Raw genomic sequence first — 6,753 nt, 5'->3', positions numbered from 1 at the left:
CTAGTGAGCCTCTAGTTGACTAGCTCGTTGATCAATAGATGGTTACGGTTTCCTAACCATGGACATAGGATGTCATTGATAACGGGATCACATCATTAGGATAATGATGTGATGGACAAGACCCAATCCTAAGCATAGCACAAGATCGTGTAGTTCGTCTGCTAAAGCTTTTCTAATGTCAAGTATCCTTTCCTTAGACCATGAGATTGTGCAACTCCCGGATACCGTAAGGGTACTTTGGGTGTGCTAAATGTCACAACGTAACTGGGTGGCTACAAAGGTACACTACGGGTATCCTCAAAAGTATCTGTTGGGCTGGCACGAATCGAGACTGGGATTTGTCACTCCGTATGACGGAGAGGTATCTCTGGGCCCACTCGGTAGGACATCATCATAATGAGCTCAATGTGATCAAGGAGTTGTTCACGGGATGATGTGTTACGGGAACGAGTAAAGAGACTTGCCATAATGATATTGAACAAGATATCGGTATACCGACGATCGAATCTGGGGCAAGTATCGTACCGATAGACAAAGGGAATTGTATAAGGGATTGATTGAATCATCGACATCGTGGTTCATCCGATGAGATTATCGTGGATCATGTAAGAGCCAACATGGGTATCTAGATCCCGCTGTTGGTTATTGACCGGAGAGTTGTCTCGGTCATGTCTACGTGTCTCCCGAACCGGTAGGGTCTACACACTTAAGGTTCGGTGACGCTAGAGTTGTAGAGATATTAGTATGCGGTTAACCGAAAGTTGTTCGGAGTCCCGGATGAGATCCGAACGTCACGAGGAGTTCCGGAATGGTCCGGAGGTAAAGATTTATATATAGGAAGTCCAGTTTCGGCCATCGGGAGAGTTTCGGGGGTCACCGGTATTGTACCGGGACCACCGAAAGGGTCCCAGGGGTCCACCGGGTGGGGCCACCTATCCCGGAGGGCCCCATGGGCTGAAGTGGCGTGGGAACCAGCCCCTGGTGGGCTGGTGCACCCCACCCAAGGGCCCAAGGTGCCTGGGGTTGGAAACCCTAGGGGGCCGTTGCCCCCCCGAGGGTGCATGCGCCCCCTGCTTGGAAACCCTAAGGGGGTCGCCGCCCCGGGGGCCGCCGGCCCCCTCCCTCTAGATGGGATCCCCAAGGGGGCATGCGTCCCCCCTAGCCCCTATATATAGTGGAGGGAAGGGAGGGCAGCCGCACCCTAAGCCCTGGCGCCTCCCTCTCCCTCCCGTGACACCTGTTCCTCCTCCAGTAGCGCTTGGCGAAGCCCTGCTGGAATCCGGCTGCTTCCACCACCACGCCGTCGTGCTGCTGGATCTCCATCAACTTCTCCTCCCCCTTGCTGGATCAAGAAGGAGGAGACGTCCCCGCTCCGTATGTGTGTTGAACGCAGAGGTGCCGTCCGTTCGGCGCTAGGATCATCGGTGATTTGGATCACGACGAGTACGACTCCATCAACCCCGTTCTCTTGAACGCTTCCGTTCGCGATCTTCAAGGGCATGTAGATGCACTCCTCTCTCTCTCTCTCTCTTTGCTAGATGACTCCATAGATTGATCTTGGTGATGCGTAGAAAATTTTAAATTTCTGCTACGATCCCCAACAGTGGCATCATGAGCTAGGTCTATGCGTAGTTTCTATGCACGAGTAGAACACAAGTTGTTGTGGGCGTCAATTTTGTCGATTTACTTGCCGTTACTAGTCTTATCTTGATCCGGCGGCATCATGGGATGAAGCAGCCTGGACCGACCTTACATGTACACTTACGTGAGACAGGTTCCACCGACTGACATGCACTAGTTGCATAAGGTGGCTAGCGGGTGTCTGTCTCTCCTACTTTAGTTGGATAGGATTCGATGAAAAGGGTCCTTATGAAGGGTAAATAGAAATTGGCATATCACGTTGTGGTTTTGGCGTAGGTAAGAAACGTTCTTGCTAAGAAACCTATAGCAGCCACGTAAAAATTTGCAACAACAATTAGAGGACGTCTAACTTGTTTTTGCAGCATATGCCGTGTGATGTGATATGGCCAAAAGGATGTGATGAATGATATATGTGATGTATGAGATTGATCATGCTCTTGTAATAGGAATCACGACTTGCATGTCGATGAGTATGACAACCGGCAGGAGCCATAGGAGTTGTCTTAATTTATTTATGACCTGTGTGTCAACATAAACGTCATGTAATTACTTTACTTTATTGCTAAACCGTTAGCCATAGTAGTAGAAGTAATAGTTGACGAGACAACTTCATGAAGACACGATGATGCAGATCATGGTGTCAAGCCGGTGACGATGATGATCATGGCACCCCGAAGATGGAGATCAAAAGGAGCAAAATGATATTGGCCATATCATGTCACTATTTGATTGCATGTGATGTTTATCATGTTTTTACATCTTATTTGCTTAGAACGACGGTAGCATAAATAAGATGATCCCTCATTAAAATATCAAGAATTGTGTTCCCCCTAACTGTGCACCGTTGCTAAGGTCCGTTGTTCCGAAGCACCACGTGATGATCGGGTGTGATAGGTTCTAACGTTCGCATACAACGGGTGTTACCCAGATTTACACACGCAATACACTTAGGTTAACTTGACGAGCCTAGCATGTACAGACATGGCCTCGGAACATGGAAGACCGAAATGTCGAACATGAGTCGTATATAAGATACAATCAACATGAAGATGTTCACCGATGATGACTAGTCCATCTCACGCGATGATCGGACACGGCCTAGTTGACTCAGATCATGTATCACTTAGATGACTAGAGGGATGTCTATCTGAGTGGGAGTTCATTAAATAATTTGATTAGATGAACTTAATTATCATGAACATAGTCTAAAACTTTGCAATATGTCTTGTAGATCAAATGGCCCACACTAATGTTGCCCTCAACTTCAACGCGTTCCTAGAGAAAACCAAGCTGAAAGCCGATGGCAGCAACTACACGGACTGGGTCCGTAACCTGAGGATTATCCCCATAGCTGCCAAGAAAGCATATGTCCTTGATGCACCACTAGGTGAAGCACCTGTTTTCCCAGCAACTCAAGACGTTATGAACGCCTGGCAGTCGCGTAGTGATGATTACTCCCTGGTTCAGTGCGGCATGCTTTACAGCTTAGAACCGGGGCTCCAAAAGCGTTTTGAGCAGCACGGAGCATATGAGATGTTCCAAGAGCTGAAAATGGTTTTCCAAGCTCATGCCCGGGTCGAGAGATATGAAGTCTCTGAAAAGTTCTACAGTTGTAAGATGGAGGAGAATAGTTCTGTCAGCGAGCACATACTCAAAATGTCTAGGTTGCACAACCGCTTATCTCAGCTGGGAGTTAATTTCCCGGATGATGCGGTGGTTGACAGAATCCTTCAGTCGCTCCCACCTAGCTACAAGAGCTTTGTGATGAACTTCAATATGCAGGGGATGGAAAAGACCATTCCTGAGGTATATTCAATGCTGAAATCAGCGGAGGTGGAGATCAAAAAGGAACATCAAGTGTCGATGGTGAATAAAACCACTAAGTTCAAGAAAGGCAAGGGTAAGAAGAACTTCAAGAAGGACGGCAAGGGAGTTGCCGCGCCCGGTAAGCCAATTGCTGGGAAGAAGCCAAAGCATGGACCCAAGCCTGAGACTGAGTGCTTTTATTCCAAGGGAAATGGTCACTGGAAGCGGAACTGCCCCAAGTACTTAGCGAAAAAGAAGGCCGGATATACCAAAGGTATATGTGATATACATGCTATTGATGTGTACCTAACCAGCGCTCGTAGTAGGTCCTGGGTATTTGATACCGGTGCGGTTGCTCATATTTGTAACTCAAAACAGGAGCTGGGGAATAAGCGGAGACTGGCGAAGGACGAGGTGACGATGAGCGTCGGGAATGGTTCCAAGGTCGATGTGATCGCCGTCGGCACGCTACCTCTACATTTACCTCCGGGATTAGTTTTAAACCTCAATAATTGTTATTTAGTACCAGCATTGAGCATGGACATTGTATCTGGATCTCGTTTAATGCGAGATGGCTACTCATTTAAATCTGAGAATTATGGTTGTTCTATTTATATGAGAGACATGTTTTATGGTCATGCCCCGCTGGTCAATGGTTTATTCTTGTTGAATCTCGAACGTGATGTTACACATATTCATAGTGTGAATGCCAAAAGATGTAAGGTTGATAATGATAGTCCCACATACTTGTGGCACTGCCGCCTTGGTCACATTGGTGTCAAACACATGAAGAAACTCCATGCAGATGGACTTTTGGAGTCTCTTGATTATGAATCATTTGACACGTGCGAACCATGCCTCATGGGCAAAATGACCAAGACTCCGTTCTCCGGAACAATGGAGCGAGCAACCAACTTATTGGAAATCATACATACTGATGTGTGCGGTCCAATGAGCATTGAGGCTCGCGGTGGTTATCGTTATGTTCTCACCCTCACTGATGACTTAAGTAGATATGGGTATGTCTACTTAATGAAACACAAGTCTGAGACCTTTGAAAAGTTCAAGGAATTTCGGAGTGAGGTTGAGAATCAATGTGACAGGAAAATCAAGTTCTTACGATTAGATCATGGGGGAGAATATTTGAGTCACGAATTTGGCACACACTTAAGGAAATGTGGAATTGTTTCACAACTCACGCCGCCTGGAACACCTCAGCGTAATGGTGTGTCCGAACGTCGTAATCACACTCTATTGGATATGGTGCGATCTATGATTTCTCTTACCGATCTACCGCTATCATTTTGGGGTTATACTATAGAGACTGCCGCATTCACTTTAAATATGGCTCCGTCGAAATCCGTTGAGACGACACCGTATGAATTGTGGTTTGGGAAGAAACCTAAGTTGTCGTTTCTAAAATTTTGGGGATGCGATGCTTATGTCAAGAAACTTCAACCTGAAAAGCTCGAACCCAAATCGGAAAAATGCGTCTTGATAGGATACCCTAAGAAAACTATTGGGTATACCTTCTACCTCAGATCCGACGGCAAGATCTTTGTTGCCAAGAATGGATCCTTTCTAGGGAAAGAGTTTCTCTCGAAAGAAGTAAGTGGGAGGAAAGTAGAACTTGATGAAGTATTGCATCTTGAACCGGAGAGTAGCGCATCTCAAGAAAATGTTTTTGTGGTGCCTGCACCGACTAGAGAGGAAGTTAATGATGATGATCATGAAACTTCAGATCAAGTTTCTACTAAACTTCGTAGGTCCACAAGGACACGTTCCGCACCAGAGTGGTACGGCAACCCTGTCCTGGAAATCATGTTGTTAAACAATGGTGAACCTTCGAACTATGAAGAAGCGATGGCGGGCCCGGATTCCGACAAATGGCTTGAAGCCATGAAATCCGAGATGGGATCCATGTATGAAAACGAAGTATGGACTTTGACAGACTTGCCCGATGATCGGCGAGCCATAGAAAATAAATGGATCTTTAAGAAGAAGACAGATGCGGATGGTAATGTAACCATCTATAAGGCTCGGCTTGTTGCTAAGGGTTATCGACAAGTTCAAGGGGTTGACTACGATGAGACCTTCTCACCCGTAGCGAAGCTGAAGTCTGTCTGAATCATGTTAGCAATTGCCGCATTCTATGATTATGAGATATGGCAAATGGATGTCAAAACGGCATTCCTTAATGGTTTCCTTAAGGAAGAATTGTATATGATGCAGCCGGAAGGTTTTGTCGATCCTAAGAATGTTGACAAGGTATGCAAGCTCCAACGCTCGATCTATGGGCTGGTGCAAGCATCTCGGAGTTGGAACATTCATTTTGATGAGATGATCAAAGCGTTTGGGTTTACGCAGATTTATGGAGAAGCCTGTGTTTACAAGAAAGTGAGTGGGAGCTCTGTAGCATTTCTCATATTATATGTGGATGACATACTATTGATGGGAAATGATATAGAACTCTTGGAAAGCATAAAGGCCTACTTGAATAAGTGTTTTTCAATGAAGGACCTTGGAGAAGCTGCTTACATATTAGGCATCAAGATCTATAGAGATAGATCGAGACGCCTCATTGGTCTTTAACAAAGCACGTACCTTGACAAGATATTGAAGAAGTTCAATATGGATCAGTCCAAGAAGGGGTTCTTGCCTGTATTGCAAGGTGTGAGATTGAGCACGGCTCAATGCCCGATGTTCGGTGTCAAAACCGGCGGATCTCGGGTAGGGGGTCCAGAACTGTGCGTCTAGGCGAATGGTAACATGAGACAAGGGACATAATGTTTTACCCAGGTTCGGGCCCTCTTGATGGAGGTAAAACCCTACGTCCTGCTTGATTAATATTGATGATATGGGTAGTACAAGAGTAGATCTACCACGAGATCAAGGAGGCTAAACCCTAGAAGCTAGCCTATGGTATGAATGTTGTATGTTGTCCTACGGACTAAAACCCTCCGGTTTATATAGACACCGGAGAGGGTTAGGGTTACACAAAGTCGGTTACAATGGTAGGAGATATAAATATCCGCATCGCCAAGCTTGCCTTCCACGCCAAGGAAAGTCCCATCCGGACACGGGATGAAGTCTTCAATCTTGTATCTTCATAGTCCAGGAGTCCGGCTACCCGGACACCCCCTAATCCAGGACTCCCTCAGTAGCCCCTGAACTAGGCTTCAATGACGACGAGTCCGGCGCGCAGATTGTCTTCGGCATTGCAAGGCGGGTTCCTCCTCCAAGTACTTCATAAAATATTTTAAACACTAAGGATAGTGTCCGGCTCTGCAAAATAAGTTTCCACAT

The sequence above is a fragment of the Triticum urartu genome, chromosome 5 (assembly GCF_003073215.2).
Source record: "Triticum urartu cultivar G1812 chromosome 5, Tu2.1, whole genome shotgun sequence".
Classification (NCBI taxonomy): Eukaryota; Viridiplantae; Streptophyta; class Magnoliopsida; order Poales; family Poaceae; genus Triticum; species Triticum urartu.
The sequence above is the reverse complement of the archived record's forward strand: the minus strand, read 5'-3'. Positions refer to the sequence as shown.